The following is a 13202-nucleotide window of genomic DNA, read 5'->3' as shown; positions in this document are numbered from 1 at the left end:
AGAGTAGAGTTGTCGACGAGGTACGTACGTACGTAACTTACGGTTATTTTACGGGGGGGGGTAGGGAAAATAAACAAAAAGTAAAAACAAAAGGTAACAAGTTAGTGAGGATCATAAAAAAATGTTGCCATATTTAAACATATAGTGCGGGAATGTAAAGTGTGTCCTAATTTGGGGACCTCTTTATGCCCGAGGTAGGCCTAGCGACAAGTTGATTTGGAGAACTTTGAATGCTAAATGCCTCATTTTATTGACAAAAAGCAGACGAATCCCAAATCGACACTAAATAATAGGAACTGAAAGTTGCTAATGGCCATTGGCCTTATTACATTTCATAAAAAAAAAACTCCTATCTATTTGGTCCCAGAAGGACCTTCCCCAGATTCGGCGTCCCTGGCTCCATCGAACAGCTTCCCTAACTCGCGCAGTCCCAGCATCAGGTAGGCTCTGGCTAGATGTCCGCCTTCGTTTCCGTCAGCATTCCGGCAGTCTTCGACCCTCTTAAGAAATTTCTTCTCCAACTCCACTATACCTCGCTCTAAATATCCTAGTTGCTTGTTGGCATTGATAGCCATATCCTTCCATTCCTCAATTAGCTTTTGATTGGCTTCCTGTATCTCATGGTGCTCGCTTTCGCATACCCGGATCCTCTTGCGTAGTTGATTGTATTTGACCTGTGCCTCGGCCTTTTCATCTATGATCCTGTGACCTCGAACAAACCCAGGTTGACTCAGACCATTATGATTATCCTCCAACCAGCCTGAATAGTAGGGAGTACAACCGGCATGGTATCTATCTGGTTCGATGGTATCTTTCCCCATGACGATCTTGCAGTGCCACATATGCTGAGCTTGGCACTAGTAAGGGCTATCATCATCCTGGAAGTCAGCCCGGAAGTGACTCATCTTGTCGACCCTGGGTACAACCTGCTTCCTACCAGCTTGCCTCATAACTCGGAGAGGGACGTAAGGGTACGTTCCTCTTAGACCGATCAATATCAGAAAAGGTGCGTCTCGGGATCGGGCGATGAATTCTTCGGTCGGAAACCATTCGAACATCCATTGTACTTGCTCATCAGTCAAATTATCAAATAGCTCGAACCATCCTTTGGCATCCTCTGGCTGAGCAAACATATCAGGGATATAATTCATTCGCTTTGGGTGATGGAAAGTGATATGATCGTCCCGGTCCCTTTATTTAATCTCCTGTCGGTATTCACCCTTTTGTAGATGCTCCACGAGCCACAGCTGAAGTAGCAAATTGCAACCTTCGAAGTGACTAGCTCCCCGTTGACACTTTTCTAGGGCTCGGTATATTTCCGCGATGATCATGGGCACAATGCTGAATGGTTGCCCTCCAATTCCTTCCATTAAGGTTTTAGTGATCATGGCTAGTCGGGTGTGGATTCTTGCTTTCTTCATTGGAAACACAATCAACCCCAGAAAACAGAACATGAATACAAAGACCCTACGATGAATATGCCCTAATGAGGTGATGGCAAACTCATCAGGATATGTTCGGTAGGATTTGCTGTGACCGTACCTCTCGTAAAAATAGTCAAAGGGGATATAGGATTCTTTGAGGCATGTTAGTTCTGGATTCTTCTTCAGACCCATCATTTTGAGGAAACCCCTGCCCTTGCGGTTCTCAGGCATCAATAAACCTGGAATCTCCCATACCAAACCGGCCAATCCTCCTATTTCTTCTAGCAAAGGTGTCATCTCAACTTCCCCGAAGCGGAATACGGACCTCTCACAATCCCAAAATAGAGTAGCAGCTTCCATGATCTTGTTGTTGGGTTGGATTTCCAGGAGGGAGGTAGATTCCCTAGATATTTTTGGACGAGAGTCTGGTCACTAGAATGAAGATCTTTCCGCCAGTTTAGCAGTTTTGGGTGGATGTTGGTAACCATGCCGAATCTAGGGATTTCGTTCCTCATTATCTACAAGAAAATAAGGTTAGGCCCTTTTCCCCACCGGACTCGGCTATTTAATATCAACAATTGGCATAAAAGCATTCAGTTCTCCAAATAAATGCACAGATCATGATGATGTCCGTTTGGGTTTTAGGGAAACCCAGTGGACTTTGGACAAGGCTATCTTAAAGAGTCATTACGCGGACAACATAACTGACTCGGCTAGGTTTGACCATGATGCATGCACAGTTAAACGGATAAGGTTTCTATGGGGTTTTAGACTGGTACCCTTGAGCAGACAGCTCAAGGGGGAAAGGCACGGAACCGTCGACTACACCGTTGATCGACTGGTTTTACCGTAAATATGCCTTTTCCGGATTTAGGGGGTGATAATATCAGAAGAGCGCAACCACTCATTATAAGCATTGCTATAGGATTCGTTTGGCACGAGTGGAATATGATGTTGAGCATGATTATGCAACAATTAAAGGCATGTTGTCATGTATTTGCACGTTTAAGAAAGCAGTAAGTACAACAATTTCATAATTTAAAGCGGCAATGAAGGAAAGCAGTAAAGGAAAGAAACAAAAAGACAAGTCAGTTTTGCAATCGAAAAGGAAATTGAATGCTTAAAAGAAATAAACCAATAATTGTGCGTAAAGAAGCATAAATTCACAATAATAGTCTGAAATGGTAAAAGCCTAAAGTTCCCAGCAGAGTCGCCATGCTGTGGCGCCCCCTTTTTCATCCGCGGAAATTGGGTTTATGACATTTGGAGGGACAACTCATTCCTTTTGGGAACTGGGTTTGCAATTGAAGAGTCACCACCTAATGATTAGGGTGCATTAGGACACCAAAAGAGTTTGATTTGAATAACCAGAGATAGGGTAAGGGCTTGAAATTATTCTAAGGGGAAGGTGTTAGGCACCCCTCAGAATCCACTAGTGTGGTTCCCGGCCAGACAATTATTGTGAATTGAGGTGCAATTAGCATATAGGCAGATAAGGCTCAAATAAGAGGGGATTTTCAACACATAAAGGTTTGAAAGTAAACAAGGTTTGAAAGAGCAATTAGAAAAGCTGATTTTTTTGAAAGGAGTTAAAATGCTAAAGAAAAGAAATAAAGAATAAAGGGAGGGGGTCCTAGGTTTATTAATAATATGGATCACCCACACAATGTTCGGTAATTACTCCTGAATGAGGGGCTACACGTGACATTATCGCGTGGTCATCATATCCATATCTACCCATCCCATCCCGTCAAGGTATTTAAAATGCGGATTGGTCTCGATTACTTATTGCATGCTATTACCCGTCCCGTTCCTATTAGTCCCGGAGGCACTTAGGACTACTAATCCTAAAAAGGGAAGGATATTAGGATTATTTGGAGTTTTAAAGGTAAAATTCTAAGGCGACATACAAAACACATACTGCATATTTGGGGAGACATATAAACATATAAGGCTCAATTATACCTTCTTAAATGGGAAAAGCACATAATAGCATGTCTTGCACGTACTGCTTAGGTCTGGTTAGAATTAAATATGAGGGAGTTTAAAAGTTGGGGCAGATTGGTTTGTTACATAATTCAGATAAGAAGCCCAAATCAGGACTGCCTGTCGGTTGTAATAATTAACAGAAGCAGATTCAGTTTTCAATTATTACTCTAAGGCTTGCCTAAGTGCTCAGACGGGATCCTATCGACATGGTATCTACTGAACTCAGAAGGCGGTAAGACAGTAAAGCTCAAAATGAATTGTTTGAAATCATAAAAATGCATGCTTGTTAACATTGTAAAGCGAGGGACTTAGATTATCAAAAAGAGAATGCAGAAATTAAACAAAATTAGATTACAGGTTACTGCNAAATGAATTATTTGGGATCCTATAGGCATGCTTGCTAAACTTTGTCAAATGAGGGACAGAGATGCAGAATTAAACCAATTGATTACAGGTTTTACAGGTGATACTATATACTATTGCTGATTTTACATCTAACATTGAGTGAAGCGAATCAGATTCATTTAGAAACTCCTATAGGCATGTTTTCCACACGTTGCGAATTTTAAAACCTTATAGCCAGTGGTGTCGAGATGCAGAAAACCTTATAGGAATGGTATCTAAATGCAGACTTGTTTTGAGACTTATAGACATGATATCTAAATGCAGACTTGTTTTTTTTAAAACCTATAGACATGGTATCTAAATGCAGTTTGAATTAAAATATTCCTATAGGCATGGTTTCTAGGTGAAGTTTGGAATATGCAGAATCAGAACAGTCCTATAGGCATGATTTCTATATGTAGTTGAATATGCAGAATTAGAACAGTCCTATAGGCATGATTTCTATATGTAGTTGAATATGCAGAATTAGAACAGTCCTATAGGCATGATTCCTATATGTAGTTGAATATGCAGAATTATAACAGTCCTATAGGCATGATTTCTACCCTTTGCATGCATAGTTTCCCTAACCCTGTTTCACTAGCCAACCCCAAGTATTCTTTACAAATTATTATAAACCAGAGTAACAAATACATCAAAAAATACAAGGAAAATAATTACAATAATAGAAGGACTGATTCTTGACTTCCTGTCTGAATTATGAGATAGACCAACTCAAAGACCACCGATCCAAAGCCTTTCTCCAATTTGAGTGTGTCAGAGTTCCCTAAGAGCCTCAATGGGACTCCGGGCAGTGCTCACACCCAAATTGTATCACCAGAATAGGGACAAGTGCAGTATGGAAGTTCCAGCCCTCAAGTGTCCAAGTTCAGAGGGAGCTCGAGGGGTCCCAAGGCAAGGCTCACAAGAGGGGGGCATAACTTAGATGTAAGAGGGAGTGCAAGTGAAGAAGCAGAGTTCTGAGGGAATAAAGGAGAGGGAAACAGCTACAAACAAATTGATAATTTCATACAACGGGATTCAGGGGGTTGGGAAATTACAAAGAGCCTATGCTTAGGCAAGTAAGCTTTGGGCATGCACAGCAATAGAAGATACTGGCATGCCTATAAGCCCACCAGAACACACAATAGCAGAGAAACATAGAGGTTAGGATCCCAGGGATCAAGCTTGAGTCATGGGCAGTAATATGCAATACTATCATGCCTCAAACAAACTATAAACATTGAACACATTGGGGTGGGGGTTAGGATGTATAATAAATTCAGAATAGGCATAAGGAAATTATAGCATGCTAGAATAAGTACGGAACTAAACACAAGCGGTACGCAGGAAATAAAGCATTAAGTAAACACATTGTTGTGATGCTGGAATCTTAATTAGAACATACCGGTTCAGAGAAGCAAAAATACATTGAAAGCAGGTGACAGGACTTTGAAGGCAGGCCACAGTACGAGTAACAAGAAAGAATATTTTTGAGTGTGAGTGTGAGTACAGAAACTAAGAGTGTCCGTGTGTGCTTGTGTTAATGAAAGAGCATGGTATTTATAGTTTGAAAACAAGTGGAAAATAAGGCAAGAATCATAGTTCAGCAGTAATTATGGAACTATGTGTCAATTAAAATCAAATCAGTATAAGGACTCCCCTTAATTAAGGAGTTAAATTCAAATGGTAGTGGGCAGAAATCATTTAAGGAAAGAACACCATGTATAGAATAGATCATTAGGGGTAAGTATGTAGGGGTTTAATTAAGGGAAGAATCTTTGAAAATACTCGGTTAACCAAATAAGGTAAGAAAACAAAGTAAAGTTGCAGAATCGAAAATCAGTACATAGCAAATCAAGGAGTCAAGGATTTCAAAATCACTGACTTAAGGAGAGTAACATGGGTTCCCATGAATAAACCAAGTTAAACACAAGAGAATCGAAAGTGTGAAGTTTTTAAATCAATGCAAGAAACAGGGAAATCAGTAAAAATAAGGCAAGAATCAATTACACGAGTGCAGTCAGAATTACACAAAGAGGTCTGAAATTAGTCCAAAATTGGAGGTCATTTTAGAGGGAAGTTTAGCATATAAAAGAGTGCATAAACATTAGGCATGCAAGGCTGAGCCTATCACAAAGAGAAGTGTCATGCAATCACAAAGCAGTAAGTAGTGAACTATCGAAACATGGTAGTCACATAGGTCAATTTTGGTAACTTAGTTATAGAGAAAAGAGAGAGTATCAAACAGCATGCAAAGAGGTCAAGTGAAAAAACCTTATAGAAGAGTTTAGCAGGAAGTCAAAGTCACATAAAGAGACAGAGGTTGAAACAAAAGATTTCGAGATTCAGTCGAGCAACAGATGCAGCAACTCGAATAGGTCTAAAGCAAATTAGGGTTTTGAAACCAATCAAATTCAGAGCACGACGAACAAGTAAATCACATAGCAAAATAATCTCAGAACTCGAATGAACCCCAAATTTTAGGGTATTCACCATCAATCGAGTATAGAGACGAAAACAAGTAAATCTGGCAAAATATACTAACAAAATAAATTCAGAAATCTCAAAAAGTAACTAAGACTTCTAACATGCACACTCCAGTAGAAGAACAACATAAAGACACATGTTAAAAATCAGAGAAAGCTTTGAAATAACTTAACAAAACCCTAAATCAAAAAAGAAAGAGGTCAAAAGGTAAAGTTGAAAGAAACCTTGAGAAAAACGTTCAGAAGCCATGGATTTGGGAGCTTTTCAGGTGGTGATTGAAGGTGGCGGCTTGGGTTCGAGAGATAGTTTGAGAGAGAATTAGGAGAGGAGGGTTCAAAGGTGGCTACAGGCGAGAAATGATTAGGTTTAGGGGGTAATTGGGAATTAAAAAGGAAAGGTTTAATGGTGGTCGTTGATCATTTTGATCAACGGCCTCGATTGAATGGGTAGGCAAGGGGATCCGGGCGGGTTGTTTAATTGGGTCGTGGGTCGGGTAGCTTAGGATTTGGGCTGGGTAATTGGGTTAAAAAATTGGGTCCAATTGGAGGGTTCAAATAAGGCTAAAATTGAAATGAACGGGGCTAACATTTAAATAGCCATTTTTCCCTTTTTATTTTATAAAAAATAGTAGAATAATTTTTGAAAAGAAATTAAAGGTACTAAACAATTAATATTACGTAATTATCAAATTAAAAATACTGGAGTTAATTTTTATAAATATAAACACAATTAGATCTTAAAAGAGGCTAATATTGCAACTATATGCAATTTAGCTTTAAAAATACTAAATGAATTTGTAAAAAATATGCAAAAATTATGTTAGCTATATTTTAGCATAGGTATGAGAATCCACTAAATGAATTACCAAAATGATAATTTTGGGAATAGTTATTGGGTGTTTCTTGATAAAATAGGACAATAAATTAATTTAAAAATTAAGGAAAAATAATAAAACATTGGGACATACTTATATATGCATATACATTCTATTTTGAAGGTATTTTTCATATTAAAATATACAAGAATAAATTGGGTATCAACACCAAGGCGCATGGTAAATTGAGCAGTTTTCATGGCAATCTGGCAAAGGCACACACCAAGATGAAGAAAAGGGAGAGGAAAAGAGATAAATTCTTTACCCGCATGTGGAAGGGTGTGAGAGCTGTGGAAAGTCCTAAAGCCTCAAGACCCAATGCCATCGACCGAGCCGGAACATGATGATGATGCTCCAGTTGATTGGTCCGAGGAAGAAGGAGAGGAGGATGCCTCTGAGTCAGACAGCGAGGAGAGCACCTGATGCAGTATTCAGGGAGCACTTTTCACCATTTTACTCTATTATGTTTAGTTGCATTGGGGACATTGCAACATCTTTAGTTGGGGGTGGCTTCTTGTATAACTGTTGTTCTTGTATAATTGTGGATAACTTGGATATGGTAGATTGGTACTTTGTTTGTTTTCATTTGATGTTATTGTATTTTCATTTGATGTTTATATTAGTATGTTTATTAGCTTTTTAATTTATTTTTTTTGCTTTTAATCTATGCTTTATTTTGGTGGCGATATCCTTGCTTTTCTTTGTACCACGGATCTTTTCCCGAGGATGCTAATTTTCTTCTTGAACCGGGTAATTGTTAGTAAATTTTTGTCGACTTTTTCCGATGATGGATAGCTAGGCAACTTTCTTAAGGAAATTAGTCTTGTATTTTAGATATAGTTTTCTTTAATTTAGGAAAAATAAGTGGTTTGAGTGGGGTATGGGCCCCTTGGCAAAGTTGTGGCTTGCTTGGTACCAACACAATTTAAACCTCGGTATATGAATTTTTTATCCTTGAAAAAGAAAAATGATTGAAGTAAAAATCATTGTCATGACTTTTAGACTCAATTTTTGGCTCTTTGATTCACTAAATAGCTTCTTAGGCTACACGAAACTTCCTTGAGATTCATTGGTTTGAATTGGATTTTGGATTTGTAATCCACTTGAGTTTTCATATGCCGTGTGTGGTGAGACTTATTGTGAAGTTCTTTTGAATCATTTGTAGTCTAGAACTTGCCCGGTTGGTCTTTCAATACTAATGTTAATTATGTTTGGTTGGAATGATGACCTTAGGCATTCTTTGTGATCTTTGGAAAAGCCTTTTTAACCTTTCAAGCCTACCATTGCAAAAATATAATCACTAGTTTCCCCCATTTGAGCCTTTAACCTTTTCTTTAGCCACCTCATTACAAACCTTTACCCTTTTGTGAAATAATTTCCTCTTTTGCACCCGTCCCTCCTTGAATATTGAGAATGAGGCTAAAAGCCTAAGTTTGGGGGTGTTGGTATCAAGTTGGAAAATCGGTAAGGTTGTACATTGAGTGGAGAAACATATACCTCAAAGTGTCCTTATGAAATTACTCAAGCTCCAAAAGAAAATAGCTATACAAAAAAATACTAATTAGTATATAAATATGGAGTCTTGAGAAAATATGAGAGGTACTTTAAGGTGGCTCTATGTTGATAACTAGATGCTAATAAGGGCTATGTGGTTAAAAAAAAGGAATAAAAAAGAGAAGCAAAGTGCAAAAATAAAGACAAATGTGAGTAGTGTTCAAGGAGGGTGTAGTCACTTGTATCCTAAATGCGCCAATCCTTCCCTAAACCTACATTACAAGCTCAAAAAGTCCTTATGGGACCTCCAACCGAATGTTCTTGAATAGGCGGCGAATTAAAATAAGGGCAAACCTATGGCACTACTTTTGTGCATCTTAATATCTTTGTGAGAGTGAGAGATTATTCTTTCCACTTAATATCCCATTCATGTTTTGAATTGCAAATTATGAGTGTGGGATTCTCTATTAAGTGTGAGGGCACATGAGATTTGAGCTGTGAATTTAATCCCATTTCTAACTGGGAGGAATGAACGAGGGAAGATAATTTTGATAGAGAGGCAAATTTTGAAGCTTTAGTGATATGACTTGATTTGCTACTTTAATTTGCATAGTATTTGAGCACTTGAATTGTAATGAAGTTCATGAGAAGTGTTCGGTAATTCATACGCTTTGGATTAATAGTTGGTACCAATCGAAGTCATGTGTTTGTGCTTACAGTAGACCTTTTTGGCTTGGCATGATAAGGATGCAATGTTGAGTTAAATACTTGGGAGGAGATTTTGTCCCTTTCATTGCTTGAGGACAAGAAATAGTTTAAATTTGGGGGTTTGATAAGTTGATATTTTACCAACTTATCTTGTCTTTAAGCCTATATTTTTGCTATGTTTGAGTGATAAAATTATGTGTTAATGCCATTTACTTCTATATTACAGGTTCTATGTGATTTAGAAGTGATCTTGAAGAAACCAAGTGAAACGAGTCAAAAAGAAGCTGAAAAGAAGAAAATCTGGAAAATGCCTTCAGTTGTCGCAAATGCGACACACTCCTGGGAAATGCGAAGAAAGCAGAGATGGGAATTGCGAGTAGTCCATCGCAATTGCGAAGAAAGACCATTCAAGATGTGCTCACAAATGCGAAGTCAACCAGGCAGTCAACCTTCGCTAATGCGATGGTCAACAGTACAGTCATAGTTCGCAAATGAGAAAATCGTGCTTCAGTTCTGGGCAATTATCTCATTGCACATTTTTTGTCCCCAAACCCTTTAATACCCAAACCAGCTCATTTGTAAAAGATCTTTGGCAAATTTTTTGGCTTATTTTCAGTCTTAGGGCTAGAGAGAACAAGGTTGGAAGCTAGGGTTTATGCACTTACACTTGGGTTTTGAAGATTTGAAGATTGTGGTTAAGAATTTCTTACTCCTTTGTACTCATTTCTTCATTTCCTTGCTTTGGATTGAATATCTAAGTGTGTAGTATTGTATTCAACACTTGAATCTTGTTTATAGAATAATCATATTTAAAGTGTGGATTAAATACCTTGTTGTGCTTATGTATTGAATGATTTTTTATCTTTTATGAAGTGAGTTATTATTACTTTAATTATTCTTGTTCTTTAATGTTTCCAAAGGGATTAGCAAACCCTAGGACTCGCCCATTTACTTCTAATTAATTTTGGAAAAGATTATTTGGGGCTGGGAAAGATTAATTAACAAGAACTTGAGGATTTAACCCTCATTTTATAGATTCTACCTAGGGATAGGATTGAACTACATGTAGCCATATCCGGTGTGCTCAATCTCTTAATTGATTTAGGGATAATTCAATTGGGAAGTCTTGTTAGTCTTCGGAAGAAGCTAATATAGAATTATTACCGTGGCTAAACATAAACTCGCTCATATTTGTAAAATCGTGAAATACTTTGGATCGTTACTTGAGTGTAATTCCCGATGCAACAATACTTGTAGCCATTGATCATTTTACTTGCTTTCTAGGTTAGTTTATATTTTCGCATTTAGGTATAAATATTTTCTAAAAACAATTCTAAGTGTTTGGCATTGCATAACAAGTGATAATTCTCTCACATTCCTAATCGCCTACATATTGTTCTCTGTGGTATTCAACCCTGACTCATAGTTGGGTAAATTATATTGCATGCGACCGTGTCCATTTGATTTTAAGTAGTGAATTTGGACGTTAGCAAAAACCCCTCCACAAACCGACGGTAATAACCCGCCAAACCCAAGAAACTCCGGATCTCTGTAGCTGATGTGGGTCTAGGCCAGTCCTTGACTGCCTCAATCTTCTTAGGATCCACCTGAATACCCTCTACAGATACAACGTGACCCAAGAATGCAACCGAACCCAACCAAAACTCACATTTCCAAAACTTAGCATATAATTAACTGTCTCTCAGAGTCTGAAGAACGACTCGAAGATGCTGCTCATGCTCCTCTTGGTTGCGGGAGTAGATCAAGATATCATCAGTGAAAACAATCACAAAGGAATCCAGATAGGGCTTGAACACCCGGTTCATCAAATCCATAAATGCTGTTGGGGCATTTGTCAAACCAAATGACATCACTAGAAACTCGTAATGCCCATATCGAGTTCGAAAAGCTGTCGTAGGGACATCGGATGCCCTAATCCTCAACTGATGGTAGCCAGATCTCAAATCAATCTTGGAAAACACCTTGGCACCCTGAAGCTGATCAAATAAATCATCAATCCTCTGCAACAGATACTTGTTCTTGATGGTGACTTTGTTCAACTGCCGATATTTTATGCACATCCTCATTGATCCATACTTCTTCTTAACAAACAACACCGGTGCACCCCAGGGCGAGACACTAAGTCTAATAAAACCCTTATCAAGCAAATCTTGCAACTGATCCTTCAATTATTTCAACTCTGGAGGGGCCATGCGGTACGGTGGAATAGAAATGGGCTGAGTGCCCGGAGCCAAATCAATGCAAAAGTCAATATCCCTTTCGGATGGCATCCCCCGCAGGTCTGCAGGAAATACCTCTGGAAACTCCCGAACAACTAGCACAAAATCCATAGAAGGAACCTCAGCACTAGAATCACAAACATAAGCCAAATACCCCTTCTCGACCACATGCCGAGCCTTCATATAAGAAACAGCACTGCTGGTAGGATGACCAGGAGTCCCTCTCCACTCCAAACGAGGTAACCCCGACAAGGCTAAAGTCACAGTTTTGGCATGAAAGTCCAAAATAGCATGATAAGGTGACATCCAATCCATCCCCAAAACGACATCGGGAGATGTACACTAGTCTCAAGACCTCCAATAATAACCACACATGAGCGATAGACACGATTTACAACAATAGAATCCCCTACTGGTGTGGACACATATACGGGAGTACTCAAAGAATCACAAGGCACAACCAGATATGAAGAAAAATAAGAAGACACATAGGAGTAAGTACATCCTGGATCAAATAGAACTGAAGCATAGCTACTACAAACAGAAACAGTACCTGTGATAATAGCATTGGAGGACTCAGCCTCTGGCCTGGCTGTAATAACATAACATCGGGGCTGGGCCGCACCACCCTGAACCATATCCCTAGGACGACCTCCTACTGGCTAGCCTCCACCTCTAGCGACCTGGCCTCCACCTCTAATGGCCTGACCTCCACCTCTAGCAGGCTGACCCCTACCTCTAGCTGGCTGGGCAGGCAGTGCTGGAATCATGGCATGAGAACTCTAATGCTGTGACTGAGCACCCACTAATCACGGACAGGTCCTCCGGACATGCCCATACTCACCACACTCAAAACATCCATCTGAGTACTATGGCGGAGGAAACTAAACTGACCCTGGCGGGCCGGCTGACCGCGATAATAACTCTAAAGAGGAGGTGCTCTGATGGGAGCTGGCGGTGCACTATAAGCTGGTTGCCCTGAAGTAGGTGCATAAGGACCGCAACCCCCTGAAGCTCCATGGGATATCTGAAGTGCTGAATGAAATGGCCTGGGATGATGGCCCCTACCAAAAGTACCCCGACCTCTAGATAAGGTCCCACTGAATCCATCAGAGTGACGAGGCCTCTTATCAGACCCCTGACCACTCCCCTGACCTAAAACCATCTCTACTCGTCTGGCCATATTGGCTGCATCCTGAAAAGAAATCTCACTCCTTGTCTCCTTAGCCATCTGCAATCTGATAGGGTGAGCAAGTCCATCAATAAACCTCCTCACCCTCTCTCTCTCTCTCTCGGTGGGAAGTATAAGAAGAGCATGGCGCCAAATCCACATATCTGGTCTCATACTGAGTGATGGCCATAGAACCCTACTAAAGGCGCTAAAACTGCCTCCGATAGTCCTCTTTCTGAGTGATAGAAAGATACTTCTCCAAGAATAGCTCGAGAACTGGTCCCAAGTGAGAGCTAGTGACCCAGCTGGTCTGGCCAAACAATAATCCTCCACCATTTCTTGGCAGAACATGACAGACGAAAAGCAACAAAGTCGACCCATTGGTCTCTACTATCCCCATGTTCTATAGAACCTCGTGACAGTTATCC

This window comes from Nicotiana attenuata, unplaced genomic scaffold (assembly GCF_001879085.1).
Source record: "Nicotiana attenuata strain UT unplaced genomic scaffold, NIATTr2, whole genome shotgun sequence".
In the NCBI taxonomy this organism is placed as follows: Eukaryota; Viridiplantae; Streptophyta; class Magnoliopsida; order Solanales; family Solanaceae; genus Nicotiana; species Nicotiana attenuata.
This window is presented reverse-complemented; position numbering follows the sequence as displayed.